Genomic DNA, 21,160 nt, shown 5'->3' on the forward strand with positions numbered 1-21,160 from the left:
GGACATGACTGAGCTACTGAACTGAACTAATTTCAAAAGCTTTTGCACAGCAAAGGAAACAATAAACAAAATAAAAAGACAACCCACAGATTGGTAGAAAATATTTTCAAATGATGTGACCAATAATGGATAAGTCTCCAAAATTTACAATTAGCTCATGACACTTAACAGCATCAAAACAACCCAATCCAAATAGGTCTTCTTGGGCAGAAGACCTAAACAGACATGTATACAAAGAAGACATACAGGTCACGAGGGACTACGCATTGTGCTGGAGGCGGGAGTTGACAGACGGTCTCTGGCTAAATCTCTGCAGCCCCGGGACCCTGGAAGAGGCTCCGAAGGGCAGCCTCGATGCCCAGCCCTCAGCGGGTCAGTCAGCTCCCGGATCTATGCCTTTGGTGCTTCATGAAGGATATTTCTAGATATATCACAGACATTAAGCCTTTGCCACCCAACATAAAAGATAGACTCATCAAAATTATGAGCGTGCAGGGGCAGATAACAGATTCAAACATAAGTGAGATTTTACATCCTGAAGTCCAAACTCTAGATCTACAAAGCTGTGATATTTCAGATACTGCTCTCCTGCACCTATGTAACTGTAGAAAACTGAAGAAATTAAATTGAAATTCCTCAAAAGAAAACAGAATTTCCATAACTTCAAAAGGAATAAAAGCTGTGGCTTCATCTTGTTCTTACCTGCATGAAGCTTCTTTGAAAAGATGCTGCAATCTCACTGATGAAGGAGTCCTTGCTCTTGCACTCAATTGCCGGCTGTTAAAGATCATTGACTTAGGAGGCTGCTTAGGTATTACTGATGTGTTCTTGCAGGCATTAGGAGAAAACTGTGCATTTTTGCAGTGTTGATTTTCCAGCCACTCAGGTATCTGACCATGGTGTGGCTGCACTTGTTAGTAGACCTTGTGCCAAGAAATTAGAGGAGATTCATATGGGGCATTGTGTGAATCTGACTGACAAGGCTGTAGAAACTGTCCTTACTTGCTGTCCTCAGATATGTATATTACTCTTCCATGGATGCCCTCTAATAACAGATCATTCACGAGAAGTCTTGGAGCAATTAGTAGACCTGAACAAACTAAAGCAAGTGATGTGGACTGTGCATTGATGCTCACTGAAGCTTAGCAAATCTATGATCTTCATACTACTTTCCCTGCAAACAGTGGTCTCAGAGATTGGCTTTCCAATAGTATGATTTATGCTTTGAAGTTAACCTGGCTTTGCTTTTATTTTAATAGTGCTTTTATTTCTATATATAAGTTCGTTGATGAGTGAGTGTTCTTGAAATGGCAATTATAGCATGCCCTCTGATATACTGGGGGAGGGTATTGTTTTCTTCTTAAATAATAATGTTTTTAAGTTACCTGTTTCCCCTGGAAATTTCCTTCTAACTAGAAATTTGAGCTGCTATAAGAGATATTTATCATTGTGGATAAACAGGAGAATTCTAAGTTATTTCCAAAAGCACAGTTACCTTCCTAGCTGTTTTCTGGCTACTGCCTTCCAAAGTATTTAAATGTCCACTGGCCAAAAAGCAAAGCTGAATATCAGGCCTGTATATTCTTCACAAAAATTATTATTTCAATGACACAAAGAAATGTAATAGTTTAATGTCATAATCTCAGATATCATATCTTAGCATTTGAGTGATACTGAGGCCTTTGCCTGGCCACTTATTTCATTGATTTTTATGGCTACTTTCCCCCAATACATGCTATTCATCTACAAAATTTCTTCCTTAAAAACTGCATTCAAGAATGTGTTCAGTTCAGTTCAGTCGCTCAGTCGTGTCCAACTCTTTTCAACCCCATGAATCGCAGCACACCAGGCCTCCCTATCCATCACAAACTCCCAGAGTTCACTCAGACTCATATCCATCGAGTCAGTGATGCCATCCAGCCATCTCACCCTCTGTCGTCCCCTTCTCTTCCTGCCCCTAATCCCTCCCAGCATCGGAGTCTTTTCCAATAAGTCAACTCTTCGCATGAGGTGGCCAAAGTACTAGAGTTTCAGCTTTAGCATCATTCCCTCCAAAGAAATCCTAGGGCTGATCTCCTTCAGAATGGACTGGTTGGATCTCCTTGCAGTCCAAGGGACTCAAGAATGTGTAAGAATGAGTAAATATGAAATAGCATCACAGAGGTTGTATCCTGAAGCTCTACTGGTTTCACATTGTAAAATAAACAGCAGAGGTCTTAGTTTTCAAATGAAATATATTACTATCTATAATCACAAAATTCTCTAAAATACACCATGCTTAAACGATCCCCAAATTCACCATATTCCCTATGCCAAAAGCCTTTGTCAGTGGGACCTTCTTGCTGCTGCTGCTGCTGCTGCTGCTGCTGCTACTGTGTCGCTTCAGTCGTGTCCGACTCTGTGCGACCCCATAGACGGCAGCCCAACAGGCTCCCCCGTCCCTGGGATTCTCCAGGCAAGAACACTGGAATGGGTTGCCATTTCCTTCTCCAACTCATGAAAGTGAAAAGTGAAAGTGAAGTTGCTCAGTCGTGTCCGACTCTTAGCGACCCCATGGACTGCAGCCCACCAGGCTCTTCCATCCATGGGATTTTCCAGGCACGAGTACTGGAGTGGGGTGCCATTGCCTTCTCCAGGGACCTTCTTAAAGACTTCCTATTTTAACTGTGATACTGTGAATAACAGGGAAAGTATGGTATGGTAGATTACTTGGAGATACATAGAGGGACAGGTTTACATATTCAACTCTACTTCTTCTCCTTACTATTACCTACTTTATAAATGTGCTGTTTATAGTGTATAGTGTACAATATAGTGTATTACCACTGCAAAGGTGGTACACATGTGTGTATGTATAAAATGGGTAAGGCCTGTTCCATCTATGAAATTTCTCTAAAGACAAATTCAGTAAGATTTAATATTGAACACCTAACCAAGTCACTACCTTTTTCCCCTTTTTAAGAAACTAGTTTCAAGATCTAAAGTGTCAGATTTTTAAGGTTTATAAAGGACTTATCATCCTTAAAAAAAAAAAAAAAAAGAAGAAAAAGAAGACATACAGATGGCCAAGAGGTACATGAAAGGATGTTCAACACCACTAATTATAAGAGCTTTAATAGAAAATCCATTTGTGGTGGTTCCCTGGTAGTCCAGTGATTATGACTGAGCTTCCAGTGCAACAGGCACAGGTTCCATCCTTACTGGGGATCTAAAATCCCATATGCTGCAGGATGCACCCATGAAAATTTCAATTTGCTTCAATTTTTATATTATTCAGTTTATATTTTTTACATTTTTAAATGTATGTTTAATGGGAGGAAAATTGCTTTACAATGTTGTGTTGGTTTCTGCTGTACAGAATCACAAAATCAGTCATAATCATACATAAGTCCCTTCTGTGTGAGTCTTGCTCCCCTCCCCACATCTAACCTCTGTAGATCATCACAGAGTGCCAGCCTATCTATTTAACACCCTACTCCAGCACTCTTGCCTGGAAAATCCCATGGATGGAGGAGCCTGGTAGGCTGCAATCCATGGGGTCGCTAAGAGTCGGACACGACTGAGTGACTTCACTTTCACTTTTTCACTTTCATGCATTGGAGAAGGAAATGGCAACCCACTCCAGTGTTCTTGCCTGGAGAATCCCTGGGGCAGGAGAGCCTGGTGGGCTGCCGTCTATGGGGTCACACAGAGTCGGACACGACTGAAGTGACTTAGCAGCAGCAGCAGTGCATATATGTTGATACTACTTTCTCCATTCATCCCACTCCCTCCTTCCCTGACTGTGTCCAAAAGTCTGTTCTCTACATCTGTGTTTCCATTCCTTCCCTGGAAATAGGTTCATCAATACCATTTTCTAAATTCCGTATTTATGTGTTAATATATGATATTTCTTTTTCTCTTTCTGACTTACCACACTCTGTATAACAGGTTCTAGTTTGATTAACACTAGAATTGACTCAAATTCGTTCTTTTTTATGGCTGATATTTCACTGTATACATGTACCACAACTTCTGTATCCATTCATCTGTCAATGGACATCAACTGTTTCCATGTCCTAGCTTTTATAAATAGTGTTGCAGTGGACAGTGGGTTACATGTGTTGTTTTCAATCATGGTTTTCTCAGGGTATATGCCCAGTAGCGGAATCACTGGGTCATATAGTAGTTTTATTCCTAGTTTTTAAGGGAATCTCCTTACTGTTCTCCATAGTGTCTGTATCAATTTAAATTCCCAACAGTGCCAGAGGGTTCTCTTTTCTCCTCTTCTCTAGAACATTTATTGTTTGTAGACTTTGATGATGACCATTCTGACTAGTGTGAGGTGATACCTCATTGTAGTTTTGATTTGCATTTCTCCAATAATTAATGATGTTGAGCATCTTTTCATGTGTTTATTGGCCATCTGTATGTCTTTGGAGAAATGTCTGTTTATGTCTTTTGCCCATTTTTTGATTGAGTTATTTTTCTGATATTGAGCTGCTTATATAATTTGGAGATTAATCCTTTGTCAGTTGTTTCACTTGAAATTATTTTCTCCCATTCTGAGGGTTTTCTTTTCATCTTATTTATTGTTTCCTTTGCTATACAAAAGCTTTTAAGTTTAATTAGGTCCCATTTGTTTTTGGTTTTATTTTCCATTACTCAAGGAAGTGGGTCAAAGAGGATCTTGCTGTGATATATGTCAAAGGGTGTGCTGTCTATGATTTCCTCTAGGAGCTTTATAGTTTCTGGCCTTACATTTTAAGTCTGTAATCCATTTTGAGTTTATTTTTGTGTATGGTGTTCAGATGTGCTCCAGTTTCATTCTTTTACATGTAGCTGTCCAGTTTTCCCAGCACCACTTAATGAAGAGGCTATGTTTTCTCCATTATATATTCTTGCCTCCTTTGTCAAAGACAAGGTGCCCATGGGTATGTGGATTTATTTCTGGGCTTTCTATCTTGTTCCATTGGTCTATATTTTCTGTTTTTGTGCCTATTATGCAGTTTAGTTAAGAGAAATCTCATAAAGATCTTATTTAGCATTTGAGAAGACGTTTTCGTCACTGACAAGTGATACTGCTGAATGTTGCTGTTATTTAATTATAAAGAGTTTTTATAAATCAAAAACCAAATGCTTTCATGGATGAAACAAAAGAAAAATGCATAATCATATGGTTTAGGAAAATGTCACTCAGATTCTCAGTAAAATCTACAGCTGCAAAAATAAAAAGGAAGACTGAACAAAAATGTAGTGGTCTTGAAACTTGCAACAAATAACTGCACATTTTAACTAAAATAAGAAACAGAGAAACAAAAACATGCCAATGGTGCAGATTGCTGGTTTATTTTTAATATTGCTTCATTTTTAAAAATAAAGTATACAGATTTCCTGTAAAGATAGAGGATTGAAACAGTACTGGGGGAAAAAAAAACCCTCACTCCTTCCGTATTTAACAAAATGAAGGAAAACAGTAAAAAATTACAACAAAATTCACCAGCAAGACCTAAACTATGAATGGGATACAATGAGATGCCCAAACTAAAAAATGTATCACTCCTTGCCCCATCTCCCTCAAAGAAATTAATATATACTTAGGAAATGAGGACTTAAGAAAATCCTGCTAATTCTCATTATACTTTCTAATTTTGAGCAAAGCTTACTCGAGTGACTCATCAGCCCTGGGAAAATCAGGATAAACCCAAGAAAGTACAAACATTAACAACTTCTCTGATGCAGGACAAAATCAGCAGAGTGAGAAACTATCACCAGGAATTTCTATAATCCAGGATATCATGTTGAGTTAAGTAAAAGATCTAAAAACTATGGGAGTTCCACACCTTTTTAGTTGGGATGAGTGAGCCCTAACATGGCAATTAATAAACAATAAGAGAAAGAACCCAGGTTGCACAGCATGGATTATAGTGAGCTATGGCTGAGACCTAGCCCTTGCACAGTTCACTTGCTCATTCTTTTCTTTGTTCATTTTACCACACTTAATTGAGAATCTATTGTGTATATGGCACTGCTTCAGGTACTGAAGAAATGGCAGTAAACAAATCAGATAAAAATATTTAGTTTTATGAAGTTTACATTATTTAGAGAGTTATTAAAATCAAAACTCAAATATGTCTATAGCGTATTAAAATGTGATTAAACATTAAAGAAGAGACATGGAGAAGTCCTTGGGGGAGAAGGGTTCCAATTAATACAGTAGTCAGGGAAGTCCTCTGTGAGAAGGTGATAAATGAGGAAAGACTGGAAGGAATTGAGAATGAACCACTGGACAGGTGATGTTGAGATTCAAGGCATCAGAGATAGCAGGTACAAAGGCAGGCCTGAGGAACAGCCAGAAAGACAGTGCCACTCACGTGGAGTGAACCCGGTGGAGGTTAGTAGGGGATGAGAAAAAAGAGCAGTTGGGTTGGAGCTAGAGGCAGGTATATTGCATAGGATCTTATATCACTGTAAGTTAAGTATTTTCGCTTTTACATAGAATGAAAAGTAAAGCATGGAGTGTTTTGAACAGATGGGAGATTTAGTCTAATTTATATTTTAATTAGCACAGTCTGACTACAGTCTCGAGAATAAATGCTAGAAGGAGCAAGCAGACACGCAAGGAGACCCGTTAGGAAGTTACATCCATCATTCAGAGAAAAGTTGATGACAGTGGTAGCGCCAGAAGTTTTAGAGCAGTTGAAATTCATATATATTCTGAAAGGAGGGTCAATAGGGATTTCTGACCGATTACATGAAGGTGAGGAAGAGATGAGTCAAGCCAGAAGTTTGGCTTTGGATATGTAAATTTTGAAATGCCCACTAGACTTCCAAGTGGGGGTTTGATGATTGAAGCTTAGTGAAAGAGCCTGACTGGATGGAGGTAAAACATGAGACCTCATCAACATAAAGATAGCATTTAAAGCTGTCATCAAGGCTCCGAGATAAAAAAAGAAGTTGAAAAGTAGAGCCTAAGAGAACTCCAACTTTAATAAAATTAGGGAGATCAGAAGGAACCGGAAAAGGAAATTGAAAATGGGTGGTTAGGGAGACAGGATGCTGTCCTATATGTTAAACATAGAAGTTTCAAGGAGGTGAATGTGAAAGTCACTCCGTTGTGTCCGACTCTTTGCAAGTCAGACTATACAGTCCATGGAATTCTCCAGGCCAGAATACTGGAGTGGATAGCCATTCCCTTCTCCAGAGGATCTTCCCAATCCAGGGATCGAACCCCTGTCTCCTGCATTACAGGTGGATTTTTTTACCAGCTGAGCCACCAGGGAAGCCCTTCCAGGAGGAATGAGTGCTAAGTGCCATGTCAAATGCTGCGAACAGGTAAGATACAGACCGAAAATCCACCCCGTATTTAACCACATGGCCGTTCTTATTGGCCATGACAACAGTGGCTTCTGTATCGTGTAGAGTAAAAGCCTACTAGGTACAAAAGAGAATAACAGGAGAGGAGGTGGGGAAAACAAGTCCAGAAAATGTTTTAAGGAAAGTTATAGTAAATGGAAACAGAAAGATGCAACAATGATTGGAGGGGAAAAGGGATCAACCAAGCACTTTAAAAATGCAATATACCAGAATCTGATGTTGAGATGGTCTAAAAGAGAAAAAAAAGCCTGATGAAGAAGGAGGAAACCAGAATTGCTGAAGAGATGCCTTTGAGTGAAGGAGGACCTGATCTATTAATAGTACATGATGGAGAGAGGAGGACATAGGTGCAGGAAGAGTTCATAAATACTACTTAATATGCCAATACAAAAAGTGTATAGATAAGAATAGCCTTTAGATAATAGTAAAATAGAGAAAATACTCTAAAATGTACAGAAGTGTCAAGGATAATTCAATCACATGAAGTCAGAGAAAATAAAAGATCTGAACAAAGCTGCCCATTTTAACATTTCTAAAAAATGAAAGGAAATAGCCTATACAAACTATACAAACATATTCTAATAGGAAAAAAAGAAAAAGTATTAGAAGGGAGAGAGATGCAAAATAAAAACATAATTTGAAACATAATATAAGGACTAAAAGCATATTCTCAAGAACAATATGAGAAAAATTTAATAGAAGAAATTAGAAATCAATAAGGTGACTCACAAAGATAAGATGAAAGACAACAAAATTTAGAGCCAAAATACTCAAATCGAATGTACAGATTAGAAATATTAAGAGTCAGAATTAATAAAAGCCACATCAATGACTTTAGAGAATACTTGAGGTAGTTATAAAAAATTAAGACAAAATAGAAACATATTAAAGATTCTCATTGAGAGATGCTGATAAGCAGACACTAAGATGATCAAATATATGGATAATTACTCAATAGAAATCTGGTAAGTTGAATTTTAAAAACTGAAGACATGTAGTAACATTTCTCGGAATAAATGAAGAACTGAATCTAAAGATGTTACACTATATACCAGAAAGGACTTTAACATTCAGAAATGACACTAACTCTGGTTAAACTTATTCTGTGTCCATGATAAAGAGTTCCTCAGGCAAACAGGCAGAAAATTCAAGTCAACTTCAAGGAGAAATAAATTTAAGCTAGTCTCAAATTTCATCACCACAACACTCAATACCAGAATTCGGTCAAATGTTGTTTTCAAATTAAAATTTCTGATGGGGAAAAAAATGTATGAGTGAATATTATTATTCCCCAATGAGTTGCTTTTTGGGTATAAACGCAAATGCCAAACACTCTAATATATGAGATAACATATATGAGTTCATGGATGCTCAAAAATTAACTATTCAGTGTTGAAATCCACACAGCCAAAAGATGAGTCAAAAGTCAAGAATTAAAATTTAATGATATAGCTATGATTATTTAAGGATGACACCAAATGTTGAATTCACTTAGTGCTCTAGTACATACCTGTTAGAAAAATTAGGGTTGTAGGGGAATATATATTATAAACCCTGACCAAGAAAAACAGTATTAGCATCAAAATAATTAAAATGAGAGGAATGGAAAAAAGCAGAGCAGGCAGTCATTACATGCAGAATAAGTTGAAACATGTAGTTAAAAACATTAAAAAAAAAAATTGCTGTGTTCTCCTCAATTGCACGGTCAGCAGCAGAGATCATGTCTATTTTGCTTTTGTGTTGACTATTTCTCTCCCTCACTCACTCTCTCCTATTGATGTTCAAAAATCTATTTTGAGTTCACTGAAAATAGGAAAGTTGTTATAGTTAATTTTTATTATTTTGTGTTCATTTGTAGCTGAAATAATTATTTATAAGGAGATATTTCTTTATATTATTTGGTTACCAAGGATATAATTCAATTGTGAAGTGAAGTGAAGTCACTCAGTCGTGTCCGACTCTTTGCGACCCCATGGACTGTAGCCTACCAGGCTTCTCCATCCATGGGACTTTCCAGGCAAGAATACTGGAGTGGGTTGCTATTTCCTTCTCCAGGGGATCTTTCCAACCCAGGAATCGAACCCAGGTTTCCTGCATTGCAGGGAGACGCTTTACCCTATGAGCCACCAGGGAAGCCTTTGTAAATACTTTATTCTTTCCTTTTATGTACCTAGTTTTCAGGATGATAAGATTTCTAAAATGCTAGAGTGACATAGACCACAGAACAGTGTCTAAAGTTTCAGAATTTTTACCCACTAATTTTTTAAAATTGTCATGGTAGAAGTATTTACAGAAATTGTCAAATGCTATGAACAGAACTTATAGATAATATATTTTTAATAATTTAGATGTTTCCAAAGATAAGACATGGTTTTCAATATCTTAAAAAATATTCATTTGAAAACAGAACAGCAGGGAAAAAGAAAATATATTTCAAAAATGTATCATTTAGTCATAACTGCCACTAATATTCTTGTGTATTTATAAGTTTTTAGTATGTATGGTTTTAAAAATTAAAATGCAGCTTATAATTGTGTTTTTCATACTTTATATTGCAACACAAATTTCTCCCTATAAGCAACATTTGAATAAACTAATACACTAAATGGAAATAGTGTATACAATTGTTCTGAATTTGTTGGGTATTTAAATATTTTCAAAATATGTACAGTTATACAAACTTATCTGAGAACATGCTTGTGTACTTTTTTCTTCCTATTTTATGATAATTTCCATTAAATGTATCCTAGATTTGAATTATATAGGAAAAGAATATTAACTCCTTTAAGATTATTGCATGTAGGTAAAACTGGTCTATATTTTACATTCAACAGATTCTGGTTTTGGTTCAAAATTATACTTCTCCATTTAAATAAGCTTAAAAAATCTTGTGGTGGGGTAAAAAAAGAACATTATTGAAAAATGAGAAAACCTGAAAAAGTACCCATGGAAAATAATGTGAGAAAAAATAATTATCTTTTAAAATTTTAAGCTATGTTACACATAACAAATTATTACATTAAATAGAAAAAGATATTAAATTTTTTATTCTCCAGGATCTTAAAATCTGAATGTTCTCTTTTATCAACCTACACTGGTCATTGGAGAGGAAAATAATCCAAATCACGTACAATGCAGCAGATTAGTAATGAAAGTGCTTACATGGAATTTCCTAAGGGATTGTTAAAATGTAAACAAAATAAACAGAAAAAAATGTGCTTGAGTTTTTAAAGAGAAACCTTTTACTTTCAAATAACGGTTGAATGCCAACAGAAAAAACTATTACGTCCTGGGAGTGATTTAATATCTATTGTTATATGTTTTTGCTTTTTACAATTCTGAAAGTTATTGTTGTCAACATGTTAAAGCAATGCCAACATTCATAGGAATTAGTCTTGCCCAAAGTAGCACAGCTAAAAAATGGAAGTCTGAAGCCCACACGCAAAAGGACAGTCACAAATGGTGACATACTCCAGAGGTATGTCTTCATTTAGATAACCTGAGTTGGACATGTAGTCTACTGCTGCTAACAAAACAAGACAGCACGTAAGTACCAATCCAAGCAAAGCCCAAAGCATTTACTCAGGATGATCTCAAGGCATGCAAAGGACCCCTCTCCCTAAACAGCATTGCTCCCGTTTTCACAATGATTACCCTCAGGTGAGCTTTGCTTACTGTCGCCCCTACAATGACTAGCAACAGCAAATATGTAATCAAGATACTTATCTAACCCAGAAGTTGAAAATAGAAGTTGATAGTCCTTGACATACGATTTCTGGGGATAAGTTATTGAAAGAATAATTGTTGAAAAAAAAAAAGGGAAACAACAACAAAAGCAAAGAGTGACTCAAGTACAGAGGGGTTAGGGTGAGAAGGCAGATTGAACTGGTTACGTGCTGGATGAGGCAAAAGCCCTAAGTTCTTGGTGGCACTGTTTGGAGCACTGTGCTTTGAAACTGCGCGCAGTAGTGTTCTAATGATGCGTTATCTGTTGTGAATATGGAACTGCAGCAGCTTGTCTATAATAACTGCACATATTTTGAATAATATTTTGCTTATCGCTCATCTTAAAATGTAAAAATCAGCTAACCAGAGATCAGTACTATTGTGCACCTCCACGTGGCATTTTAACTAGATGGTGACCCTGGAGTTGTGTAATGAGCAAATCCTACCTTAGGTTGTCATGCTCATTTTGAAGAGATTTTTATATAAAATTGACTAGCTACTAGTTTTACAGGTATTTTCTCCTATCATTGTTAGCAATTATATACTTGTTAAAGACAATATGTTTAGTGCAGCAAATGAAATATTTCCTAGCATCTGGAACACATATGTTCTGTACAGATTGTTCATTCAACACACTTAAAAAAAAATCTCTAGCGTGTTCCACACAATCAGGATACAAAAAAAAAAAAAATGAATAAGACACTCTCATGGTCCTTGAGAAGCATATTAACTTGAGTATCAAACTTCAAATCACATAGCTAATTTACCTTGTTCTGATTAGATATTCACCAAACTACCTTTCAATTATAATAGTTTCTCTCATGGCACCTAGAGAGAAAATGTGCTTACTGCAAGACTCAAGTGTCCAGTTCCCTGGATAGTTGTATTTCTTGCCATGAATTTATAGACTGGTGCCTTGATTATAATTAGGCTTTGCAAGGTAGTTTTCCTTATTTAGTAGTACCTTTAGACATTACAGTTCTTATTGTAAATTGATATTTGGGTTTTATATGTCTGTCTCCTGAGCTTGGTTAACGTAAGTTTTCCCATGAATTTTACATGTCTTTGGTGTACTAGATAACAATTTATGAAATAGAATAGCTGACTCGGGCTTTGGGAGATGGTAGATTTACTAGGGTAGTGCCATGTTTTAGAATCTCCTGGGAATTACCCATCTTGGCTTCCCTAGTTAATCCAACTCTTCCTTTAGATTAGCTGAACCAATTACATATTTGATAGTAAACAAGTTAAAATATGAGGTTAAATACTAGTGTTTTTGGACCAATTACAATTCATGCATATGAAATTATAACTAAACAACTTGATGTTTTCCTCTTAAATATTGATATATTTCTTTGAATAACTATCTACTAAAAGCACATTTAACCAGCTGCTTCCCCTACCCTACCACCTATAATCCAGAGAAGCAGAAACCATAAATATAGGCAACATATTTTTGAATAATTCCTGGGTCAAAAAAGTCAGAGTGCAAATTAGGTAACATTTTTAACTGAATGATAAAGAAAATCAATATATCAAGAAAGCATCAACTCAGTATTACTGAGCTACTCAAAATAGTTTGCTGTTTTCCATTTCATTAACTAGTGTTTTTTAACAAGCATGTCTATTCTATATATTCAAAAATTTGAAACTGTGTTTTATAGGCTATTAACAAATCACTTAATTCAAAAGAAGATAATATTTGGAATAAAAATAATGTAAGAAGCTTTATAGAAAGTGCTTCAAATCTGACTTCTTAGATATTTTTAATATCACATTATCACTCATTAATCCCTTATGATTTGTTTCCTTTCTTAAATAACTAGTGAGGAATTTTGTTAAATTAACAAAAAGGTTTTAGTAGAAAAAGATTGGTAGTTACAATTTGACTACATTAGGGATATAAAGCTAAGAAAATATTCACCAATTAATTTCAACTCATGACAAAATTTTAAGAAGGCTCAGATGTAGGGTTACATAATACTGAAAAAGTTTCCATTTGAAATTTTAAGATGAAACTTTACTCCTCCTTATGAACTTTAGACATTCAATCTGTAAAATTAGAAATGATGCACTAGATTTTAATTAGGTTCAGACAAATCTTACAAGAAATTGTAAGAGTGTCTTGCTTTAAAATAAACCATAAAGAACAGTGAAGCTTCATTAGCACATTGTTCAGGGAATCATAGAATTTCCTAATGAGAAAGAAATGTGTGATCAAGAATACTTAATTAGAATTTGTGTAATTACAATATTAAAAAAAAACCCTGAAAACTAACCCTTATGTAGGTGTTAACATTAGAAAGTTACTCATAGTTTGTGATTTTAAATCAAGAAAAATATGCACTTTTAGCATTACATAAGGACAAAAATATATAAAACTTTGCTGTGGTTTTCCACACTTCTGTCACATGGTAAGGAGATGGAAAAGGGCAGGAGTTTGTGCTACAGAATTACAAATAACATTGTGATAGTGTTCTCCAGGTAAAAATGTTATACAGATGATTATCAGAATTAAGTCTTCAAAATTTAAGAACACTGCAACTTTAGCAAGAGTTTTACCTATAAACATTGTCTACTCAGAGCAGAGCACTTCACTGAACTCTATGAAAGATACAAATTGGAAGTTCTATGTTTACCAGGGTAAAATGATAAACTATTGTCAGGGCCAAAATTACATCTTTGGCACAAGATTACATATCAGATGGGAGATAGTTATGGATACTGGAACTATTTACATCAAGCTATTTTAAATATTTCAGATGACAACTAATTCCAAACATCTAATAACCTGTGTCCTAGAATGAGTATAATTGCCAATCATTGATTTGTTCCACATGTATTCACCTTCCATCATTCATAGGCACATGCTGGGGACATTGACTCTAGAAACCCTACAGTCTAGGCGCAGAGACAGAGAAACACAACCAGTATCCCCTATCCCCTGCACACACATATAGACACAGAGGGGATCATTGTTATCAAATGAGAGAAGCATTATGACAAAGATAAGCAGACAGTATCAGGATGTTATGAGAACCCTAGGAAAGAACAGACAGCTTCAGATTCTTTATCGTCTGAGCCACCAGGGAAGCCCAAGAATATCGGAGTGGGTAGCCTATCTCTTCTACAAGGGATGTTCCTGACCCAGCGATCCAACTGGGGTCTCCTGAATTGCAGGCTGATTCTTTACCAGCTGAGCCACCAGGGAAGCCCAGATAAGAGTGCGGAGCCTCCATTTCTTCACAGCATCTAATCAGTTGCCAACGTTCACACTACAACAACTAGTAAAATGAGTAAAACAGATAACTTGAAAAAGAAACATTTTTAAAATATATCAGAGTATTGAGGAAACAATAAAGAAGAGACAAACTAAAATACCAAAGTGGTGAGTCTTTTCTCAACAGGCAATCACCATCTGTTTTCTTCTCTAGGGCATTTGGGTATGATCTGCAGATCAGAGTAGGATCATACAAAGTGACTTTACTGGAATAAGAAGAAACCAGCAGAATAATCAGTGGGCATGTGGATCCAGTGTACCTGTTCAGAAACTAGACAAGTCACAGGGTAAGTGGCTGGTTTTCCACATCAGGTGTAAATGGACAAGGATGGTGCTGGGCCTGAAGGAAACAGTGCAGTCTTTTCCATCTTACTGTGTTTGTGAGGCAAATACTAAGAAGCCACAGTCCCATCACACATGCACATCTGATATATCATGAAGCTTTCTGGGGCAAAACACCAAAGCTAAATCTCCTGTAGTCTTTCATAGCTAAGGAGACAAAAATCTACCAGGCTTTCAGTGAAAAGTTTATCAGGGTCATGTTCAAGGAACAGGGATGAACCAAAGATAAACTGAGAGTTAACTCAAATTGCAACCTAAACTTGATCCTGCTCAGTCCTGGACAGGATTGAAGTGATTAGTCTCACAGGTAAACCTATCCTGTTGGCAAATAAATTATAGAGCTAAAACTAATCTTATATACAAGGTCTGATATACAGTAAAAAAATTACTGTCATGCAAAGGAGCAGGAAATCGTGATCAACAGTCAGGGAAAAAAGTAAACAAGTATACGAGCAAGATAGATGAATAATGATTCAGATACTGAGTTATTCAAGATGAATACTAAAATATCAGTGTTATTCATAATTAAGGAAAAGACTGAAAAATTTCATGAAAAGATTAAAAATTGCTATAAAGTAAGCATCAAGTAGGCATTTAAAAACTGTACAAGCACAATATCTGAAATTTAAAGCTCACTGAATGAGGTTAATAGAAACTTTCTATAGTAAACTAAAAAACAGGTCAATAAAAAATTTGTAAACTGTAACACAGAAAGAAAAAAGCATGGCAAGAACAAAGTAGAGTACAACACACATAAGGAAATAGCAAAGGTCTAACATACTTGAACTAGACTACCCACAAGAAATGACAGGGAAATTGTAGCAAAATCAATTTTTTATTAGATAATGACCAAGAATTTTCTAAAACTGATCCACATTATCAACCCATATATTTAAGATCATTGCATCACAAGCAGAGTAAACAATATGGAGACCATAACTAACCACATCAAGGGTAAGCTGATGAAATACAAAGATTAAATTATAAAAGTAGTAACATAAAACTGATAACCAACTTATCAACAGAAGTATATAAGTCAGTAGAAAATGTGCTAAATTCTGAAAGATTTAAAAAAAAATTCCAAACTAGACTTTAACCCAGTGAAATATCCTTTAAAGATAAGGGTTGGAATCAAAGTATTTTCAGACAAGGAAACGATAAGAGAATTAGTCACCAGCTGAAATAATTGGTTACAATATAAAAAAAATACACAGCAAGTTTCTCAGGCTGAAAGAAACACATGACCTCAATGGAAAGATGAAACTGAAGGAATGAAGGGATGAATGAAGAGCAACCACTAGAAAAGGTGATTTTGTTGATATATAGAAAAAAGATTGACTTTTTAGAACAACAATATTATTTCTGTCTTGTGGATGTACATCACAGAAAGCAAAATGTCTGAGCAATAGTACGAAAGGTACGAAGGGGCTAAATGAACCTAAAGTGAGGCGCCAGGCCTCCCTGTCCATCACCAACTCCCGGAGTTCACCCAAACTCATATGCATCGAGTTGGTGATGCCATCCAGCCATATCATCCTCTGTCGTCCCTTTCTCCTCCTGCCCCCAATCCCTCCCAGCATCAGAGACTTTTCCAATGAGTCAACTCTTGGCATGAGGTGGCCAAAGTATTGGAGTTTCAGCTTCACCATCAGTCCTTCCAATGAATACCCAGGACTGATCGCCTTTAGGATGGACTGGCTGGATCTCCTTGCAGTCCAAGGGACTCTCAAGAGTCTTCTCCAACACCACAGTTCAAAAGCAACAATTCTTCGGCACTCAGCCTTTTTCACAGTCCAACTCTCACATCCATACATGACCACTGGAAAAACCATAGCCTTGACTAGACGGGCCTTTGTTGGCAAAGTAATGGCTCTGCTTTGAATATGCTATCTAGGTTGGTTGTAACTTTCCTTCCAAGGAGTAAGCGTCTTTTAATTTCATGGCTGCAGTCACCATCTGCAGTGATTTTGGAGCCCCCCAAAATAAAGTCTGACACTGTTTCCACTGTTTCCCCATCAATTTCCCATGAAGTGATGGGACCAGATGCCAGTGTTTTTAGGAAGTGCTAATAACACTAACTTAGGAAGACTCTAATAAATCAAAGTTGTATATTAAAATCTACAGCAAAAGCACTAAAAATGAACACAAGAAAAAACAATAATAAGTAAATTAATTAGAAAATATAATTAAATACAATGAATATAAATATAATTAAAGTTCTTTATAAGAAAGAGGGAAGAGAGAAATAACAGCAAAAAGTACATGGAAGAAATAGAAAATATATAGCAAGATGACATTAGTATATATTAGCAAATATATTACCTACTGCATCAAACCTAAAAGTACTAAAAATACATTAAAAGAGATGGAAACTAAGATAAACCACTTGCTGTTTACAAGAAACATGTTTAAAATATGAGCACACAGAAAAATGCAAGTAAAAATGAAAAAAAAATGCCACAAAATTAAAGAAGTGTGGATATATTAATATTTAAGATGATTTGAAGATAAAAATAATCACGAGATAAAAAAGGAATAATTCATAATGATAAAATAACTCCAATAAGAAAATAGTCCTTCAGTTCAGTTCAGTTCAGTTGCTCAGTCGTGTCCGACTCTTTTCGACCCCATGAATCACAGCACACCAGGCCTCCCTGTCCATCACCAACTCCCAGAGTTCACTCAGACTCACGTCCATCGAGTCAGTGATGCCATCCAGCCATCTCATCCTCTGTCGTCCCTTCTCCTCCTGCCCCTAATCCCTCCCAGCATCAGAGTCTTTTCCAATGAGTCAACTCTTCGCATGAGGTGGCCAAAGTACTGGAGTTTCAGCTTTAGCATCATTCCTTTCAAAGAAATCCCGGGGCTGATGTCCTTCAGAATGGACTGGTTGGATCTCCTTGCAGTCCAAGGGACTCTCAAGAGTCTTCTCCAACACCACAGTTCAAAAGCATCAATTCTTCGGCACTCAGCCTTCTTCACGGTCCAACTCTCACATCCATACATGACCACAGGAAAAACCATAGCCTTGACTAGCCAGACCTTTGTTGGCAAAGTAATGTCTCTGGTTTTGAATATGCTATCTAGGTTGGTCATAACTTTCCTTCCAAGGAGTAAGCGTCTTTTAATTTCATTTTCTGTTTAATGATAATGAGATGTAAAGTATATAAACAAAATTTTACCAGGGGAATAAGAAATATATATATCTACAATCATAGTGGGAGATTTTAATGCACCTCTCAATAACTAGTACAATAAACAGACAAAAAAATAGTAACACAATTGAAAATTTGAAATACATATTTAACCAAATTGATATAACTGACATATATAAAAAATTATGCACAGTATCTTCAGAAGAGAAATTATTTTTCAACTGCACCTAGAACATTTGCCAAGATGTATCTATCATTAGAATATCATTTGCCATACGTAAGACAGTAATGGTCAAAACAAAATATACAGAAAACAAAGCAGTTAAACCATTCATATGCATACCTTGTTAAGAAGTTGTTTTAAACCTGAGATTGTACAAGGAACAATTAAAACTTTAACAATTATATGACAATCAGATCTGTACTTTGAACGTTTCAAACTGGCATAGTTTGAATACTGGATGAGAAATGTGCAAGACCAAAGGTAGTGAGCTTGTATAGCAGGCCACTATAGTAATCTAGGTGAACAATAATAAGACCATGAGCTAGAAAAGGAAGAACGGGCAGGAAAAAGATGATACAGATTTAAGAGATAGTGAAACTAAAGAACTTCCAGGACTAAGTGACTGGCGTTAATAACAAGGAACAGAACTGTAGGTAATGGAGCATACGGAGAGTGAATGGTGAGATGGGGTCACTTTAGCATGGAACATGCTGTTCTTGAAATCCCCAGCTGGAAATGTTTAGTGTGAAATTCAATATGTAGTTGAAGCACCTGAGAAAAATGTGACCTGGGATAAACAGATTGGGATTTACTGGTAGCAGTAGCCACGCTAGTGATTGGAGCATCTGAAAGGACTAAAGAAAGAGATTGAGAAGCGGGGAGGAAGAAAGTAGGAAGAGGGGAGGCAGGGGACAAGGAAAAGGAAGAGAAGATAAAGAAAAAAGGGGAAGGATAGAGGAGTGGATATAAAGAGGAAAGGGAGAGAAAGGAGTGTCCTCATGGTTTAAAAATATGAATAACAGCTATCACCTATTGAGGGCTCAGCATGTATCAAATGTGATAATAGACTCTTTAATAATTAAAAAAAATTGATCCTTAGAACATTATGGGTTAAATATGATTACTATCTACTTCAAAGAAAAGAAAACTGAGTTTAGAGAGATTAGGTAATGTTCCCAAAGTAACCCACATATTAAATAGTACAATAGGGATAATAAATCCAGATATTTCTGACAAGTTTCATGAAATCAAACACTATGCTGTCATGCCTGCCCAGTCTGTGTCACAAAGCTAAGTCAAGACAGACAAGTACAAATACAGAGGAAGTGGTCACAGTGGCCCATAATGAAAAAAATCAAAATCAAATCAGACAAAAATTACAAAGTAAGAAACAATACTTCAAAACCTGTTCTTTTGATTCTGTATTTAAGAGTTCACAGGTGCTCTTAACAGCTGCCACTGGGTGGTAGAAGATAGAGTACAATAGGCGGAGGCATCATAGAAGGTAAACAGATAGAGACAATATAGTTGGACTCTGCTTTAGAGCCTGAACACAAAGAAAGGGAGACTGAGAATAGTTAATGCGTCAAGGAAGGACATCTTGATTTTGGTCCAACTATTCTTGGAATCATAAATATACTGGATGCTGAAGGGAATGTCAGCAGCTGGAGAAGTTAAAGAAATAGGAAGAAGAGGATAATTGAATTAGGGAGTATTCTGAAGAAATGGGACAGAGGAGATTGATGTAAGTATGACAGCCATGGAGACAGATGAAAGCTAGCCTCAAACCCAAGGAAAGATTTTCTTTTTTCTCTGAGAGTGGATTCCCAAAGTGTCTATAAAAAATGAGTTAAAGAAATTCTTCCTGATCCTTTCTTACAGAGCACAAAAAAAGTGAGCTGCATAGTTTATTTACAATAAAAATATTTTTCATACAGTATGTGACTTAGTTTTATTTAATGGTACACAAAACTGAGTCACTCATATTTATCCTTATAATTTCTTTGCTTCAAGAATAGAGGCTTAAATACGTGAAGATACTATTTGTAGATATTTGAATACAATTTAAAGTTCCACTTCTTCATGGTAGTTGGCTCAAAGTTTTTTCCCAGCCTTCAATTATATTTTGTACTTTCATCTTTTTTATTACTGCCAAAAGTGATATACACAGTCAAGCCTGAATTCCTTTACTTGTAGTTTCTCTCTCCTGAATCTATCATTACCCTGCAAAATCTCATTTAAGAGAGATGTGTGCTGTTTATTTTTATACATTCTTAATGCAGATGACACCACCCTTATGGCAGAAAGTGAAGAGGAACTAAAAAGCCTCTTGATGAAAGTGAAAGTGGAGAGTGAAAAAGTTGGCTTAAAGCTCAACATTCAGAAAACAAAGATCATGGCATCCGGTCCCATCATTTCATGGGAAATAGATGGGGAAACAGTGGAAACAGTGTCAGACTTTATTTTCTTGGGCTCCAAAATCACTGCAGATGGTGACTGCAGCCATGAAATTAAAAGCGCTTACTCCTTGGAAGGAAAGTTATGACCAACCTAGATAGCATATTCAAAAGCAGAGACATTACTTTGACAACAAAGGTCCGTCTAGTGAAGGCTATGGTTTTTCCTATGGTCATGTATGGATGTGAGAGTTGGACTGTGAAGAAGGCTGAGCGCCAAAGAATTGATGCTTTTGAACTGTGGTGTTGGAGAAGACTCTTGAGAGTCCCTTGGACTGCAAGGAGATCCAACCAGTCCATTCTGAAGGAGATCAGCCCTGGGATTTCTTTGAAAGGAATGATGCTGAAGCTGAAACTCCAGTACTTTGGCCACCTCATGTGAAGAGTTGACTCATTGGAAAAGACTGATGCTGGGAGGGATTAGGGGCAGAAGGAGAAGGGGACGACAGAGGATGAGATGGCTGGATGGCATCACCAACTCGATGGACGTGAGTCTGGGTGAACTCCGGGAGTTGGTGATGGACAGGGAGGCCTGGCGTGCTGTGATTCAGGGGGTCGCAAAGAGTCGGACATGACTGAGTGACTGAACTGAACTGAACTGAATGCATTCTCTTTAACTATGATGGCTGAGGATGAAGCAGGGCTTAGGAAAATAGTCACTAACTGGAATATCTTATCAAAAAGTTTATAAAATGTTATGAATAGTAACATTATAACATTGTCTTTTTAAAAGTATGTATATTTAAGTCCAAGGTCTCAGTGAAATCAAGCTAAGTACAAAATATTCAGAGACCTTTGGACAAAACCAAAACTATGTGGAATGCGATCTCCCTAAAGTGAG

The 21,160-nt window shown here is 36.5% G+C and overlaps 1 protein-coding gene, 1 long non-coding RNA gene and 1 pseudogene across 8 annotated transcripts in view; 2 read left to right on the forward strand and 1 right to left on the reverse strand.

Moving 5' to 3' along the window:
• The window catches only part of LOC147370991 (uncharacterized), a 148,829-nt gene that overhangs the window by 124,707 nt on the left and 2,962 nt on the right, over positions 1–21,160 (forward strand). For 2 of the 3 annotated variants that reach the window (XR_015165681.1, XR_015165680.1), the window contains exons 3-4: positions 7,231–7,314; positions 14,517–14,649. This is a non-coding gene — a long non-coding RNA (uncharacterized LOC147370991). The remainder of the gene's footprint in view (positions 1–7,230; positions 7,315–14,516; positions 14,650–21,160) is intronic. The other variant, XR_015165682.1, reaches the window with a different exon arrangement.
• Positions 1–21,160, reverse strand: part of STPG2 (sperm tail PG-rich repeat containing 2) — a 630,294-nt gene that overhangs the window by 60,056 nt on the left and 549,078 nt on the right. The window lies entirely within an intron of this gene.
• On the forward strand, positions 351–1,268 carry LOC147370993 (protein AMN1 homolog pseudogene; annotated as a pseudogene).

The sequence above is a fragment of the Bos grunniens genome, chromosome 6 (genome assembly GCF_055505025.1).
Source record: "Bos grunniens cultivar Pamir isolate PY7600 chromosome 6, Bosgru_T2T1.0, whole genome shotgun sequence".
In the NCBI taxonomy this organism is placed as follows: domain Eukaryota; kingdom Metazoa; phylum Chordata; class Mammalia; order Artiodactyla; family Bovidae; genus Bos; species Bos grunniens.